Below are 18,008 nucleotides of genomic sequence, written 5' to 3' on the forward strand. Positions count from 1 at the left end.
AGGAGGGTGGTCGAGCAGCCGCTTGAATAAACACAAGGGCCTCGACTTGGCTTCTGCCCCCAATGCGCACATGTGTAATTCATTTTCTCTGTACTGTATTTAAACATGTCACCCATGCACCCAAAATGGGGGAACAAGGTGGGAGCGCCCATCATAGGAGGCAGAAGCTGGAAGACAGCGTAGGCACACCTCAGGGTCCAGTTAGAGGAAGGGCTTCTAAGATCTCCGCCCCTGAGAGTCTGTAGTTCTGGGATTCTGTTTCTCCTGCTCACGTTGTTTGTTCCTGTGAAGCCCGAGGCAAAAAGTGTTACTCCAGCCGGGCGTCGTCTCATCCAGGGTTGTGTTATCAAGGCTCTGTGGCTGAGCAGTGTTTCACTGACCTCAGGCAGCGTATGCTGGCAGGATGGATAATCGGGTCAGCGTCCCAGACAGCAGTTTGAGAAAAACTTATTTCACCAGCCCTGGGTTCCCTGTCTTCTTCAAATTCAGCGCTCGCTCCCTCCTCCCCTCGCCTTGCCAGTCGCTAGCTTGAGTCCCAGGTGGACAGGCACGGAAGTATCCGCTTCCCACCACTTCTGACTCCCTTTCCGACCAGCCCTACCAGACACCCTTTCCAAGACCATTTCCTGGGCTTCTTGGCGTGAGGGTTCAAGTCAGGGAGATGCTCACCACTGCCAGGCTTCAGGCTCCGATGCAAGTCTGGAAACTTTCACATAACGAAGCCCCTGACTGGAACCGAGATATTGGATGAGTCACTCCATCTAGTTTTTGTTCTTCTCTTTTGAAAAATTGGTTTCAGGGCACCTGGCTGGCTCAGTCAGTTAAGCGTTAAGCATCCAACTCTTACTTTCGGCTCAGGTCATGATCTCACAGTTCATGAGTTCGAGCCCCATGTCGGGCTCAGTACTGAGCGTGGATTCTGCTTGGGATTCTCTCTCCTTCTCTCTCTCTACCCCTCCACCCACATTTCTTTCTCTAAAATATTTTAAAAAGGGTCATTGGAAAGATTAAGCGAGACAGTTTGCACAGGTCCTACACAGTTAGTAGCAGAGAAAGTAATTCCCAAACTTCTAAAACTAAGCAGAGGGAAGGAGAAACTGATGATTCACACAAGGAAGGGAAGGTTAACAATTTTGCCCTTTGTTTCTAGAACTTTCTACTGTAGCCATTCTGCAGCAACCCACAGAGGTGTGTGATCTCTAGGGTTGTACTACTTATTCCAAGGGATATGGAGAAATTCCCCCCAAAACAGCTCAATTGCAATCCTACTTCCTAGCATGGTGCCTCACACAAAGTGAGTGATCAAGAAATGTTTAAGTCAATGGAAGCCAAGTTCAATTTGATTTCTTTCATATAAGTACTATAAATATTTCACACAAAATATTTTCATGTAAACACTAAATGTTAGTACTAAAAATACTTTCATGTTATTACTATATTTGTTAAATATTAGGGTTGTGGGGATTCGCTCTCCTCAAACTCCTCATCTACTCAGAAACGTGAGACTCACATTTCTGTGACTCATATGGCATAAGTCCAAGGCTGTCCCACAAATGACCAAGCAGCGACAGACCCACTGGCCCAACTCTCAGTCCAAGGCTGGGGACCCTGGCTCTTTGAAGAGAAGGTAGGTAGCCACAAATCCCCAAAGGAAACCAATACCAAATGTCAACTCCAGAAAAATCTGGGGTCGCTGTCCTCATCAAACCAGCAGCCAGCCCACATCCTTTCCTGCCACTTGAGTGTGTGGACACTCCTCTCCTACCCTTCCACCCAGAAATCCCCCTGGTGAAACTTCATCCTCCCAACCTGGCCAATGCCTTGAATAAAGCAGCAGGTGCCTTCGGACAGGACCATTGGGAAGCTGGTACGATGCCTATTTTTTCACCCCCTTTAAAAATAACCCCGCAGATTTTAAACTTCCTGCTTGGTAGGAAAAAATAGAATTTGTACTCAGCAATCACGTTGCACATTAGTTCCCATTACTGATGAGGCAGTGGGATAACAAGTGCCCTATGAAAGGACGTGCCTCCAAGTTTAGCTCCGAAAATGAAAAGACAATCTGTCTGCGTGAATAGGCAATTAAAAGAGATGCCCTGATGCCGTTGATGCGTTCTTTGGATGTTGCTGTTCAGAGTTAACCTCGGATGAGTTCTGAATTTTAATGCCACCTCGAACCTCTGGGATGAAGAGTTGCCGGGGGAGAGGGGGGTGGTGGTATGAAGGGGCTCTGCACTGGGCAGCGGATACTGCCCTTGGTCCTGTTGCTGCCGTTGGCTACTTGGTGACCTTGGACAGGCCTCTTCTCCACTCTGCACCTGTCTCTTCAACTCTAAATGAAAGTCTTTCCGAGCTGATGTTCTGTGAGCCTAGACTGGACATGTCACACTCTTCTTGCTACGCTCACGTATCAGAACCTTGTGGTAACACCATTTAGGGTGATAAAACATTCCAGATGGCATCCAGGAGGACTTAGGAAAAGGGAGCTCAGTGTACAATGTCTTTGGGGAAAAAAAAAAAAAAAAAAAACAAGAAACCCAGTAAAAGCCTTACGACAAGGCTCCAAGGATGTTTTATTACGAGGATGCATCTCACCAAATCATAGCCCCATGACCACCGTCTCCTTTTTGTTTTGTTCTTTTCACTTTTTGTTTTTAAATAATGACAGATTCATAGGAAGTTGCAAAGATAGTACAGAGAAGTCCTTGTACGCTTCACCCACTCCCCGTCAATGATTGCATCTTAAGGATCTCTAGTACAATATCAAAACCAGGAGCTTGACATTGGCAACAATGCATGTGTCCAGTTCGACGCCATTCTATCACATGTATAAATCCATTTTACCACCACCACAATCACTGTTCTACACCACAAAGGTGTCCCTGTGCTACCCCTTCCTAGTCACACCCACGCCCTTCCTGCTCTCATACAACCCAGCCCCTGGCAGCCACACAGATATGAGCTCCACCTCTATAGTTCTGTCAATTTGAGAATGTCCTATAAATGGAACTGTAGAGTAAGTGGCTTTCTTCACTCAGCACAATGCCCTTGAGATCCGTCCAAGGATGCTGCTGCGTGTATCAGGGGTCGGTTCCTTTTTCTTGCTGAGTTGTATTCCCCAGTGTCTCCTCTCCTTTTAATGAAATGCATGTGCATGTCAGGAAGTATGGCAGTGAGACAGCTTGGCTCTGGCAGCTGATTCTCCATCCATAGCTCCCAGAAAACAGTGACGTCTCCTGAGAGCTGGACAGGACTTTCTCATCCTGCAGCATCCGGGGGCGACCGTTCTGTGCTGTTAGTCCAGCACTTCGGTGTCAGTGATGGGTCATGGAGGACCACTGCTCTCACTTGGTCTAAATGGTCTTTCAGCTGTGCAGTGAGGTCCTTCTACCATTGACTGACTTTTCCAAACATCTCACGGATGGTGTAGGGAAGTGCTTCTCAGACTCACTCTATATGCGCATCATTGGGGATCTGGTTGAAATGCAGGTTCTGATTAACTAGGGCTGGGTCAGGCTTGTGCTTCCACATTTCCAATAAGCATCTAGGCAGTGCTCATGATGCCCATCCAGGGACCACCCTTCCCATAGCAAAGGTGTCAAGGATGGAAGTCACAGATTCATCTCCAATCCTTTCTGCTGCCAGAATTCACCTGTGGCTCTCATCTTGTCACCTGCCTCTTTGGAATCTCAACCTTGTGGGTTGTTATGAGCCTTTCCTTTCATCCCAGACCATGAAGACATTTTAGGAATACATCTGGGGGGGAGGGTACCTGGGTGACTCAGTCGGTTGAGCATCCGACTTCAGCTCAGGTCATGATCTCACAGTTCATGGATTCGAGCCCCCCATCAGGCTCTGTACTGACTGACAGCTTGGAGCCTGGAGCCTGCTTCGGATTCTGTCTCCCTCTCTCTCTGCCCCTCCCCTGCTCATGCTTGCTCTCTCTCATTCTCTTTCTCAAAAATAAACATGAAAAAACTTTTAAAATAAATAAGGAATACATCTGGGGAAATCATTTCAAGTTCTATTTTCCTAGGTGGAGTGTTTATTATTCACACAAACCTAAGGAATTATTGACACACTCCACCTTCACTTTTCCTGGTCTGCTTTTAGTCCAGATCAAATGTATTTATTTCACGGGTGTTTACTGATGGCCTAGCATACATGTGGGACCCGCCTCCCTGTTATGACTTAAAGCACCCAACCTCTCCCGCTTTGGTTTTCATTTTCCCTACTGTGTTGGCCAGAGAAGCAAAGAAGAAAACTCTTGTTTATTGTAAGACTGTTTTTACGAGACTTCTTTCTGCACTCCCAAAGGCCTCCTGAGAGTGGCAGGGACACACAGGAGGATCAAGAAGGGACAATCAAAGACAGCTGTCTCTTCCACCTTCATGAAAATTACCTTGATGGTGGAATGGGATGAGTGAAGCATCTGGTTCGAAATGGCTGCTGGGTGACCTTGAGACTTGTCTGTCGTTTGCTGTGGGGAATGAGTGGGTGGCAAGAAGAAAGAGGGGCAGATTTTATCCATAATTACTCTTTCCTTGTCAAGGGAATGACTGCATTTCCAGTACTTCAAAGGAGTCACCCTCACACATTAAATATCGTTGGGGGACGCTCAGACATTGTTTTCTGTTGAACAAATAATAAGAAAATAATAAGAAAGTACATAAAGTCTTTTTTTCTAGAAATTCCTTAGACCAGGGAATGAATCTGTCTGTACTCCTGACAATCTGAGGGTTTCAACTGACCAGGGAGTTTAATGAAAATCAGCTATGTGATATCATTGCTTACAAGAGTTCATTTAGCTATAGACCACATTAATAGGAGCATGATCATTAGAATAAGGAGGTGATGGTGCTCCTCTCTGCACTGCAGAGATCCCTCCTGGAGTGGTACATTCGGTTTAGGGCCTGTATGAGTCAGGGTTCCCAGCAGCAAGCAACTCTGGCTAATTTAAGAAGAAAGGGGATTTATTCAAAGATATTAGACAACTCATACAATTGTTGATGGGCTAGAGAAATCATGTTAAAGGCAGAGCGTTAGCTGGTTAAGCATCTGACTCTTGATTTCTGCTCAGGTCATGATCTCATGGTTCGTGAGATGGGGTCCTGATCAGGCTCCACGCTAACAGTGTGGAGCTTGCCTGGGATTCTCTCTCTCCCTCTCTTTCTGCCCCTCCCCCGCTCACGATCTCTTGATCTCTCTCTCAAAATAAAGAAACTTAAAAAAAAAAAAAAAAAAAACTCAAATAAAGGCAGGGCTTTTAGGAATAACTTACAAGCCATGACACAGGAAAGGCCTGATAAAGTCACTGCTGCCACCAAATGCTACGAAAGCAGAAATCCATGATGGCAGCTCCACAGTGACCAGGAACTTGATTTCCGTGACTGCTCCTGCCACAAGCACCAACACCATTCCTGCCTCAGGAATTCAACCTGCCACAAAGAGCGATGCCTCCACCTCCACTTGCACCACGAAGTGGAAGCTTCCATTCCTTCACCGTGCTGCTTCTCAATCAGAGTTTCATTCCCGTACATCCGATTGGCAGAACCTCAGTCACGTGACTGTGCTTAGCTGTGGGCGTGGCTGGGGGCTTCGGTTCTTCTTGTTGCATTAGGGAGACAGGACAAATACCACGGCATTCCTATGGAGAAAGACGAGGGGTAGCCATGAACTTGACAGATGTCCCCTACACTTGATGAAGGTCACTGACTCATCAGAAGAAAATAACCAGAGAGGTTTTGTAGATAAGAATTAGCCTCACTCAGTATGGCTGCAGGGATTAGAGCTGTTCTAATGATGCACTCTTCAACGATTCAGATTTCATCAAAGCATAAATAAGAACGTTTACAAGTCAGAGCAAAGCCTTCCAAAGATGGAATGAGATGACACAGGGGTAGTGAGTTCCCCACCACAGGAAGCATTCAATAAAAACACTGGCCAACCACTTGATAGAGATTCAAGCAATAAATGCGGGGGTGGGGGGTAGAATTTAAAGGTCCTTACAACTCAGATATTGTCATTATCAGTTCTCTCCCTCTGATATTAATCCATCTATTTGGCCTCAGAAAACCAATCAATCTTGATATAGAATTTGTGATGACCTCCTTACGTAGAATTTGTGATGACCTCCCTGCCTTCATTTTTTGCCACTGCTGCATTTTATTAAAGCCTGCCACCCCATTTATCCTCATCATGTTAGTGAGGCAGCTGATCAATTCACTACTCTTACTTATCGAATACAGGAGGAAGAGAAATGGTCTGCAAAACCTCACCAGCTGGGGGAGAGAAAAAGTAGCTAGGAGCAATTCAGTTACTGAAAAATGGGACTTCTTTTTATAAAGGCAAAAAAAAAAATGGATTTCAGTAAAGCAATCAAGTTAGGGAAGGGCCATTTCTGACAGTAGAATGAAACCCAGGTATGTGAAATTGCACATGTCAACCCTGCATCTGTTGTGCATTTTTTAAACCAGACTCGACAGAGAAAAACCGTGAGTCGTGCACTAGTTTGGCCACAGGTGCCTGGTGAGTGAGCCCCTCCCTTCCAGCCTCCGTCTTCCCTCCTATAGAATGGGGATGTCACTTCGTTGCCATAGCAGGTGGGAGAGAGGAGGCGTGGTTGAAGCCATGTGAGAGGGAGGGCTGTGTCAAAACGCAGCACACCTTGTTCACCAGGCAGGGAGAAGCAGGAGGGAAGCTGGGTTTGCTCCTGCCCTGGGGCGACTGCCACCAGTCTCAAGGCTGATTGGCTTACCCCACCTCAGCCTTACCGGCAGCCTCAGGTCCCCGGAGGCCAGCAGAGGTTCTGTCAGCATCCTGCCCACGGCAGCCGAACAGCTCCCCTTCTACCACACTAGGGTCCAGTTTAATTCATGACACTCCCTTGACAGCCTCACTCCCTGCAGCCCCCAGGGACCCCAGCCCTTTGTTCATCTCCTGCTCTGAGCTCTCTGGTAGGGAATTCTACTAGGTGACTGTCAGCCGGCTGCCACATCTCATCCCAGAGGCAATGGAAACAGTGCCGAGCATCACACCTCTGTGTGCTGCTTCGAGATGCTTCTCTGACTGAAATGTCATTTCCAGTCCCTCTTTTACATCGATGAGTGCAGAAATTGGCAGGGAAGGACAGGGTCGGCTGTAGAGAATGATATCTTGACAGATGAAGGCCCGCCACAGCTCAATCCTGTACATACCTGCTGTGGAAAGACACCCTGCAGTGTATACAAATATGAAAACAAGTAAAATCCAACATTGCTCTGACTCGGACATCACAGTGAGAACTAACGTTTATTGAGCATCTATCATGTGGTAGCCACTGTACCCAGCGCTTTGTATGCATTATTATCTCCATCCTCTTCTATGATAGGGATTTGTATTCCCATTTTACAGATAGGGAAGCTGAGGTGCAGACGGCAAGGCAAAAAGTAAATGCAGTGCTGGGATTGAGTGCAGACTGTGTTAGCTTGACTAATGAGCAAGCTCTAACCCTTCACCATCCTCTTTGTTTAAAATGCCTCCTTTTGGGACGCCTGGCTGGCTCCGTCCATGGAACATGTGAATCCTGATCTCAGGGTTGTGGGTTCGAATCCCACATTGGGTGTAGAGATTGTTTAAAAATAAAATCTGAAAAAGGAAGACAAGAATTTTAATTAAAAAAACAAATAAGATGCTTCCTTTCCAGGGAGGTGGGGGAATGAAATGCTTTTCTCCTCTCTGCTGCTTTAAAAAAAAATGACCATTCAGACACATATTCAGAAGAGGAAGAAAAGCTTTCCGGGCTCAGGGGAAGGTTAATCGTGCGCATCCGTGGTGAGCTGTTATGCCAAGGTCAGCTTCCTCTACATGCAGTTTTGTGTGTGCGTGAGTTTTGTTTGGGCGAGACAGGGGTGTTGAGTTCAGTTCAGATGGGCCAATATTTAATGGGTCTTGACTGTCACTGGGGACAGAGGTAACTGGGTCCCTCGAGGGGACCTGACACACAGACACACGGACACAGCCTGGGGACAGACTTGCTGCCTGGCCGACTCCTGGTGTGAAGTGACCACCACCCCTACCACCACCCCCACACCTCTTTGGCAGATGGGCCCTGATTGTCAAGGTCATGCTCAGTGAGGCCAGGAGTCAGACAGGAGACACGTTTGGTCCATCGCGCCTCTGAGTCCACATGTTTCCTGTCTCAGGTTTTTCGCTTTTATGGGGCCAAGTTCCCACCAGCCTGGGTCCCTCAGTTTTGCTGATAAGTAGAGACAGCATCAGGGGGAAGTTTCCTAATGGCTGAGTTTGCCCGCAAACAGCAGCTCAGTGATGGGCATCACTGAACCAGGGACACACACACCTAGGGGGCATCTCCTGGCCTCCCAGATCCGTGCTCTGTCAACCCGGGATGCAGGGAGCAGCATTAACACAACCACAGGGAATAATCTGAATGTGGGAGGTTTGTGTTTTAGTCCCTTGTTAGAGCTGAGAAGGACCTCAAACACTCAACAACTTCATAGAGCATTTTTTTTAATTTATTTATTTTAAGAGAGCATGCACGTGCTCACATGCATGTGAGCAGGGGAGGGGCAGAGAGAGGGAGAGAGAATCCCAAGCAAGCTCTGCCCTATCAGCACAGAGCCCTGCGCGGGGCTCGAACTCATGGACCATGAGATCATGACCTGAGCTGAAACCAAGAGTCGGATGTTTAACCAACTGAGCCACCCAGGCGCCCCCATCCAGCTTTTTAAAAGAGGAAAGGCCCCCAGAGCCTGCAAAGCGAGGCCTCCCTCATTCGCTCCTGAGGGGGAAGAAGGTGAACCCCGTGGCCTCTGCCTGCAGTGCATGGACCCGGCTTCTTCTAGCGGCCTCCCCACAGAGGACAAGTGTTCGTTTGCTTTCTCCTGCCATGGTGCTAGAGAAACAAATTTCACTTTCAGCTGCAACCTTCCAGAAGCACAAAAATAAGCCACCAGAAAGTCCTCAAGCTCAGGACCCTCAGTTTTTCCAGGGTTGTCGGGTTGTGTTTTCTTTAATGAGCCAGTTTGAGCTGCAACCCGGTTCTGTTTGCTCCCGTCTCAGGCTATACACACAGCATCTTCACCTTCCGTGGGTGTGTTCAAGGGAGCAGAGCACAGGAGCGGACTGAGAAAGCCCGGGACAGACCTGGGTTGTGTTTTGTTTTGTGTTCGTAAAACCAGGAGATAGGTAGCTAGCTCTGGTGTCGTCGAGGCAGCGGGAAGTCAGGACATTGAACAACATACGGTCTGGGCCATGGATTTGGAGGGTCGGCCGTGTGGCTTTCGGGAGCGTCAGACTTGAGGAAGACCATCTGGCCTTGTTTAGAATCTGTCGTGTGGGGGTCGCTTCCCTGCACCGATGTCACATACGCACATGTTAAAGCCGAGTAGTAGGCAGCCGGTAGGTCGGATGGGACACGAACTGAGTTCTCTGATTGGGTAAAGTCCTTTAAACTGTCCAGCGAAGAGGCTACAGCCCAGCTGCTGCTCCTTCTGGGGCCTCTTCTATTTCAAAGAAGAGAAACAGCCCAGCAGAGACTTGAATCCTGGCTCAGGAACCAAGCGCCAGCCCCACGTCTCAGAGGCCCTCGCTGTTGGCACCTGGGGGCAAGGCAGGCACTCTCTCTGCTCCACCGCCACTCCTCCATCCATGTAAGCATCCGTGGCCTTTCTTAAGAGACGTGCTCTGCTCCCTTGCTCCTCAAAGTGGGGTCCACAGACAGCAGCATCGACCTCCCTGGGAGTTTGTTGGGAAGGGAGAATCTCACCCCCTCCCCCAGACCTCCTGCCCTGGAATCTGCATTTTAACCGGAGGCCCAGACGACTGCTGAGCACACGGAGGGTCTGAGAAAGGCTGTGACTGCCATAGGCCCTTCTGTCTCCTAAGGACACTGAAAACATGCCTGAAAAGAGGATCAGGACCCGGGGAGAAGCGGGGTGGGCTGTGGGAGAAGATCCTTAGGCTGTTTTGTGCATTAGGCCATAATGAGTCATTTTAAGACTGCCATGTTCTCTGAGAGTTTCAGAAACTCAATTGTGCATTCTTCTCCCGCCAACAATTTCTCCCCTGACTAGACGTGGGAGGTGTTTCTCCAGCTGCCGGTGAATGTCTGGTGAATTACCTTACCCTCTGCCGCTTCTTTCCTGCTATCTCTCACCAGGGGGGACGTTGTGTCAAAAGCTTTGGAACAGTGTGCCCGCAATCACTATTTCCAGCCACCTGTTTCTGCTGACAACTTTAGGAATTAGCTTCTTTATCAAGCACTAGATAAAAATCATTCCACTCTTTATCAAGCATTAGATGAAAGTCATTCCACTCTGGAGGAAAATGTTAACAGAAAGCTAACAGAAAGTTAAGGGCTGTTTGTAAAACCACATACACTCGGGTCCGGTGTGCCAAAAGCAGCTTGTGTCCCAAGTGGGACAGACAGGCCACGACGGGCAGGAATAGAGAAGAGGGTAGACAGAAAGAATTGTGAAGGCTTGAAAAACGATGTTTGAATGGTACATGGAGGGGACCATGTGGCAGTCTGAGATGGCTTTCTCAGAAATGTCTTTGAGAGCATGAAGGTTATAAGAAAAAACTGTGATTTTTACAGAGTGCCCCAAACTCCTAGGACTTCAGTCCTTAGGTTCTGTCTCTACATCCCTATTAATGAAACGTGACCTTTTCATCCCAAGGAGACCAAGGCTTTACCTACAATGCAGCATAGAGAAGGAGAATTGATCAATTATCTAGATAATTCAAGGCCAACCTCCCACCTCAGCTACCTCTCTGTACACAAACCAACATCATGGCCTTCAGCAAAAATATCTGACCAGGGGCACTAACCACATGACTAGGACTTGGTTTAGCAAGCCACCTGCCTTGTGCGGGGGGGAGGGGGAAGGATTTTGCCCCCAGAGCCATTTAGCAGCGTCTGGAGACATTTGTAGTTGTCACAACCGAGGGAGAGAGATGCTACTGGCATCTAGTGGGCAGAGGCCGGGAAGCTGTTAAACATCCTACAGTGCATAGGAGAAGCTCTGGCTCACAGAATTACCCTGTCCCGAGTGTCAGCAGGGCCAAGGCTGAGAAGCTCTGTTCTGGGGAGATGGGTTTGGGTCTCCAGTCACTGCTCAGCACGGTGGTTTGGAAGGAATTTGGGTCAGCATTTCTTCCCCATAGTTTCCTGGATCACAGGAAAGTCAACACAGTCTCTAGCGATGAGCTCAGATTCTCCTCCTCCCGGAGCCAAGTCCAGCCGCATCCAGCTGGGTCATCATGGGCCTCCTCAGACAGCAGAGCCCGCTTTATATTTTCATCTTCCAGGGGATTTCCGAGATTTACTCTTTTGCCAGCCTTCGTACTTTGGCATACAGCACGGCCTCTGGGAGGTCAGGAGAAACCCACCAAGGTCACATCTATTTTGGAAGCTCCAGGTATAAAAATGAAGAAAGGCAAGAATAAGATTATAAAAATTTCAATTTGTTTTAAATATTTGCAAATGAGAAATTAATACTTCCACCCCCAAATAATGGAATCAATATATTTGTACAATATAACTGCAGTATCTATAAATTTCATATATTAATTCATAGTGCCCTACAGGCAGGGTGGTCCTGTAATGGGAAAGGGCACAGTGAAAGCTTTCCTTTTTGCAGTCCCACCAGTGTGTCCCTGTGACTATGAACAGGGCTTACTTGGAATAATATTAAAGATCTAAACGTACAGCTATCTGAGGCTATGTCAGAAGGAGCAGCGAAAGTCCCAAGGCAAGGCGTAGTAGTTAAAACACAGAAATACTTATATATTTTTATATATGTGTAACTATGTACTTATAGTTAAAACATACAAATACTTATTGGATGTTCTTGTCCTGGGTAGTATTATGAGCGTGTGTGTGTGTGCATGATATATAATATATAATCTAAATATACATATACAGGGCACCTGGGTGGCTCAGTCGGTTGAGCGTCCGACTTTGGCTCAGGTCATGATCTCACAGTTCATGGGTTCGAGCCCCGCGTCGGGCTCTGTGCTGACAGCTCGGAGCCTGGAGCCTGCTTCGGATTCTGTGTCTCCCTCTTTCTCTCTGCTCCTCCCCCACTCATGCTCTGTCTCTCTCTCAAAAAAAAAAAATAAACATTAAAAAAAATTTTTAAATATACATATACATACACACACGTATACGTGATCTCAATACTTTGTTGTTGTTAATCCCATTGGACAGATGGGAAAACCCAAATGGAGAGAAATGAAGCCATGCCCAAGGTCACATACCTTATAACTAGATATGTGAGTGGAATCGGTCATGTAAGTAAACTTAGGCAGTTGGATTCCAGAGACCACACCTGTAACTCTGTGGATATACAGCCTCTCAAAAAGAGAGACACAGGTTCAAGAAGATGTGTGCGTAGCACCATAAAAGGGCTTTAGAAAGCATCTAGAGGAGATGCAGTGCCCAGGACAGGTGTTAGAATCATATGGCTCTGAATTCAAATTCTGGTTTGGACCCTTCACTGTGAGTCCTGGGCTCCTTAATTTAAAGCCACTTTCCTCAGCTGCAGTGTGGTGTCCCCATATGTCCAATGAGACTGTGGTGGGATCTGTGCATTATCCCAGGAGCACAAGAGGCACACAGTGTTGTGATGATAAAACCGAAGCTCAGAGAGAGCAAGTGTGTTGCCCAAGGCCACACAGCAAAGTACTGACGGGCCTCTGAATACCTGGCCTAGTGTTCCTTACATATCAGCTGCTCTAAGCGACTTCATCTATCTGGCCCCCTCCATCCCCTAAGTGTCTTTCTCAAATCGCCCATTTCAGAGCTCCAGATAGGCTCCTCTCACCTGCAGGGCTATGCTGTCATACTTGGTGATCTGTGCCAAACTGGATGAATGGGAGTAAGTAATCATAGAAGCTACACAGTTCAAAAAACGTGGGGAAAGGGGCGCCTGGGTGGCTCAGTTGGTTAAGCTCCTGACTCTCGATTTCGGCTCAAGTCACGATCACCCATTTTGTGAGATCAAGCCCCAAGTCAAGCTCTATGCTGACAACATGGAACCTGCTTGGGATGCTCTCTCTCCCTGTCTCTCTGCCCACGCGCCAGCCCCCCCCACACACACACCGTGATTGCTCGCTCATTCTCTCTCTCTCTCTCTCTCTCAAAATAAATAAATAAGCATCAAAAAAAAAAAAAGTGGGGAAAAATGTTTAAATTCCAAACATAATCCACTAGGTGGAGCCACACTGCTGCATTCAAGGAGGCCCAAACTTCTAGATAAGCGTGAATTTGGCACTTAAGTGAGGGACTGAGGTTTCACTCATTCGCTCAGTCATTCATTCATTCAGTAAATATCTACTAAGCACCTACTCTGTGTTACGCACGATGATACAACATAAACACTGTAGCTATGGACAGTGTAATTAGAACCTGACAATTTCTTTGCTTCTGTAATGAATCTCATAGCCAGGCAACAACTTGATCCTTCCATTCACTCCATTGTGATCAGGGGACCAGTGATGTCATTCTCCCACTTCTTCCTAAAATATTTATTTGGCATGGATTCTCCACCAGGCTCTGGGAACCGTAAGGGAGATCAGACACAGTCTAATGGAAGAGGCAGGCATGTGGCTAGTGTGTGGTCAGCATGGCCTGTAGGATGACTGATACTTGCAAAGGCTGGCTGGAGTTGCCCAGAACTCATCTTCAACATCCTTTAACATAAACTCATGTCCTTTCTCCTTGGGCATCCTGAAGGGGGAGATCAAAACCTTGGATCCTTTCTCTGCTTCTTGTCAATAAATGGCTCCAATTTGCTGTCCCCCTCCTTCAGAAATCTCTGTTAGTGCCACCCAAGTGAGGCTTGAAATGGCAAGAATGAAACTGACTTCATTACAAGTGGATTACACGAAAGCGTGCACTCTTCCCTAGGCACACATTTCTGCCTCCCCTTCCAAGAGAGTCTGCATGGGTGTAGATGGAACCACATAGACCAATATTGAGAGGCCCGGGCTCTGAGCCCAACATGACGCGTGGTCGTGAATCAGTCACATCCTTTTTCTGGCCTCAGTCTTCTCGTCTGCGGTAGCCTAAATATGGGCATCAGTTAATTACAGACCTTCCCAGCAGGAGATGGTGTCTTTCCCCAGTTGCCTCGATCCCAGAGTCAGCCATCCTCCAATCCACACCACATCATCTGCCCTGGATTAGCCATAAGGAGCCTGCCAGTGGTTCTCCCGCAGTCACTCTGCCCCCAATATATGTGCATTTCATGCAGGAGATCAAATGACACGAAAACATAAGTCCTTCATCTGCCACATACCCCTAATCACCTTCCTTCCCACGAACTGCAAGATTGGGCACCGTCTGGCTCCCCGCCACCTCTCTGTCTTACCCTTGTTCACACTGTGCCAGCCTCAAGTCTGGGACTGTGACCCGAGGACCACACAGCTCGTCATCTCTAGAGAGACTGGAGCCAAAAATCAAGACAGAACCTGAGCCAGAAATCTTACGAAGTTTCACTTCAAGATAAACACTGAAGTGGTACCCAGGAGCTAGGGGAGACAGGAAACTACTCCTGGAACCTGGCGGAGAAAAGTTTTTCTAATAGGAGGAGATGGGGGTGGCATGAAGGAGCAGAGGACTGCAGAAACGCTGTTTCTGGTGGAAGCTAAATGGTCAGAAACCTCAGCTGTTGCCCCGTAGCTGGACGGTGAACAGGTGAGTGAGTCCCCAATCAGGTTGGTGTGACCACATTTGCTTGCACATCTTATTTGGTTTTCCCTGAACTTACAGGTCTGATCCTCTGTGAGAGTCTAAACTCCCATGACATGTTCTCCTTCATAGCTCCCTGTCTTCCTGAACAGAACTCTGCACAAAGATGGCAGGGACAACGTTTGCTGAGCGTTGCGAGCCACAATCCTTCTCGCCAGCCACGCCTGGTAGCAGCACCCCAATTTTCTTCTAGGGCGTGCTCCCTTCCCCACCTTCACCCCTGTGCTCCACATAAGGGCCGATTCTCTCCCTGGCTCCAGAGCTGGACACATGGCTCAGAGCTAGCCAGGCAAAACATCCCTTTCTCCTGACCACACTTACTGGTTCAGGAATGGGCAGGTGACCATTCCAGAACTGAGGAGACAAAGGAGACAGAGGTGGGGATGAAGACAAGTGCTCTTCTGCTAAGGCTGCAAGACATAAAGATGCTGCAGGTTTTAAGGTGCTGAAGGCCTAGAATTAGCCAACACAGTGGAAAACAGAGACAGAAGATGGGAGAGGTCAAGTCCTGCTGACATGGTTTAAGCCCCTGGATCCAGCTGAGTCAGAAGCCATTTGTGTCACTGGATTCTTGAATTATATGAGCATATAATTTCCATTTCTTGCCTAAGACAATTAGAATTACTTGTCACTTGCATCCAAAACAGTCCTGACGAATGAATGAATGAATGAATGAATGAATCTACCAGAAAACTTTGACACAGAGGAAAGATTCTGCGCTGGGAGCCAAGACAGTGTCTCACCATTTGCTGTGTGATGCTGGGAAAGTTGCCTGATGACTCTGGACTTCAGCTTAGAACTCTGAAACCATTAATTTATCCAACAAATATTCACTGGCATTAATTGTGCCAGACACCATGTTAGGTGTTGACTCTTCTGTGGTAAGTTTCCTGTTCTCATGAAAATGGAAATGAAGTTCACTCCTAGAAAAGAAAATTTACATTTTGCATACCTGACTTTGTAAAAATCTGTTTGTGGCACAAGCTTCTAGCACTTGGTAACTGGTAAGGGTTATTATTCTTTCCACTCCTCATCAGCTACTATCGTGAGGTGAGCTGGAGGAGGGGCGAGAAACAGGGCCTAGTACAATGGGGAGGAGGGTACCCAGACTTCACTTCCCTCCCAGAACTCACAGCCAATTGGATATAATGTTTATGAGCCTAATTACACATGGCACCGAGCTAGAGAGTGTATAAGAGCCTTGCTTGGGCCTGGGTCCGATCCTTTGGGACTTTCAGCTCTAAGAATAGTCAACATGCATTTTTTCTGGCCTCTGGCAAAGACACTTTTTTGAGTCAAATATGCTCATCAGTGTTCCCAAGAATCAGGCTTGGAAACAGAGGTACTTAAGCTCCATTGCTTTCATTTCTTGTTACAAAGAATTAATGACAGGGCGCCTAGGTGGCTCAGTTGGTTAAGCATCCAACTCTTGATTTTGGCTCAGGTCACGAACGTGAGATCAAGCCCCAAGATGGGCTCTGTGCTGACAGCATGGAGCCTGCTTGGGACTCTCTCTCTCTCTCTCTCTCTCTCTCTCTCTCTTTCTCTCTCTCTGCCCCTCCCCCACTTGCTCACACACAAGTGCGTTCCCTCTCTCTCTCTCTCAAAATAAATAAATAAACTTAAAAAAAAACCCAAAGAATTAATAATGCCAACCACAGTTGGATTATTTTTGAAGGGAATTCACAACTTGGGTTGAAGTGGCAGAATGTCAGGCTTAAATAAGCCCAGTATATGAGTGTAAGCTTAGCAGGCCAAAAATAACCCGAGACCTAGTCCACCTTCTGTGATTTAATTTGCTCATTCGCTTAACAAATATTTACCAAGTGCCCACTCTGCACCAAACACCATCATACAGCAGCAGCTGGCTCCTAAGAGGGCAGCCCCCAGAGGGAATAGATCCAGAAGCAAATATTCAAACATAAACCCATTCCTTGTATTCCCATGCACACACCTGACTGAGCCCAGCCAAGTGTTAATAAATCAGCCTCTACTAATAAATCAGTGCATGTGCCCTATCCTAAATATAGCACAGGTTCTTGCCTGTTCGTTATTATTGCTGCATTTAAAAAACCTCAAAATTTAGTGGTTTGGTACTTGATGCCACGGAATAGTACACTTAAAAAAGGTTAAAATGGTATTTTACCATAATAAAAAACCTAGGGAAGGATAAAAAAAAAAAAAAACTTAACACTTGGAAACAACTCTTTAAGCTCACGGATTCTGGGGGTCAGAACTTTGGGTGGGGCCCAGTGGGGCCAGCTGATTTCTGCTCTGTGGTGTCTGGGTCTCAGCTAGGAAAACTTGAAGGCTGTGGGTGAATCAGTGGCTGGGTGCTGGCATCATCTGAAGGCTCTGACATTTACATGTCTGGGTTGACTCAAAAACTAGGGACTGTCTATTGGAGCACCCAAATATGGCCTCTTCATCTGCGGCTTTCTCACAGCATAGTGGCCTCAGGGTAGTGAAACTTTTATAGGATAGCTCAGAGCACCTAACATGAGTATTTCCAAAAAAGGGAGGAAGGAAAGGCAAAACCTTTATCCCATTTATGGCCTAACCTTGGACATGTCACTACCGTCATACTCTATTGCTCAAAGCAACCATAAAACTACCCAGATTCAAGGTTAGGAGGTGGGTAAGAATTAGACTCCGTGTTTTGATGGGGGACTATCCAAATTACATTGTAGGAAAACACGTGTGAAGGAAGATATTGTTGCATCCATTTCTGGAAAAATACCATCTGCCAAATCACCTTTTTAAATGGGTCAAAAGCAAAGAAATCACAGAAGAATCAGTTTAGAGAAATAGCAGTGGAAGAGGCCTTAATGAATACATAGTCTGAGAAATGAAGTCCTGAGAGGATCTCTCCTCAGGCTGGTAGAGCACCCAGGGCATTAGGCTGAGTGGAGAGAGATGGTCCTGTCTAGTTGCAATTCTATCATCAATTCCCAACTGTGTGTAATCTCAGGCTAGTAAGGCTTTTCACCCCCGAGAACTCTAACTTCCTCATCTCTAAAATGGAGGTAATTCTTGATCACGTTTCATCAGTGTTGTTGTGAGAACCAAGTAAAATATTTTATGTGAAGACAAGTAGGTTACAAAAATGCCCACAAATTGACCCCCAGGTGGACAGCCCACTTTAGCAATGCAACAGGTGAAGGCCATGTATTTCCCGTTTATCTTTGCCACCTCTCTCTCCAATTGCAGCCCCTCTCCTGGTTTTGCTTGCCCATCTCAGAGATAGGAGCGG

This window comes from Panthera tigris, chromosome B4, assembly GCF_018350195.1.
Source record: "Panthera tigris isolate Pti1 chromosome B4, P.tigris_Pti1_mat1.1, whole genome shotgun sequence".
Taxonomy (NCBI): domain Eukaryota; kingdom Metazoa; phylum Chordata; class Mammalia; order Carnivora; family Felidae; genus Panthera; species Panthera tigris.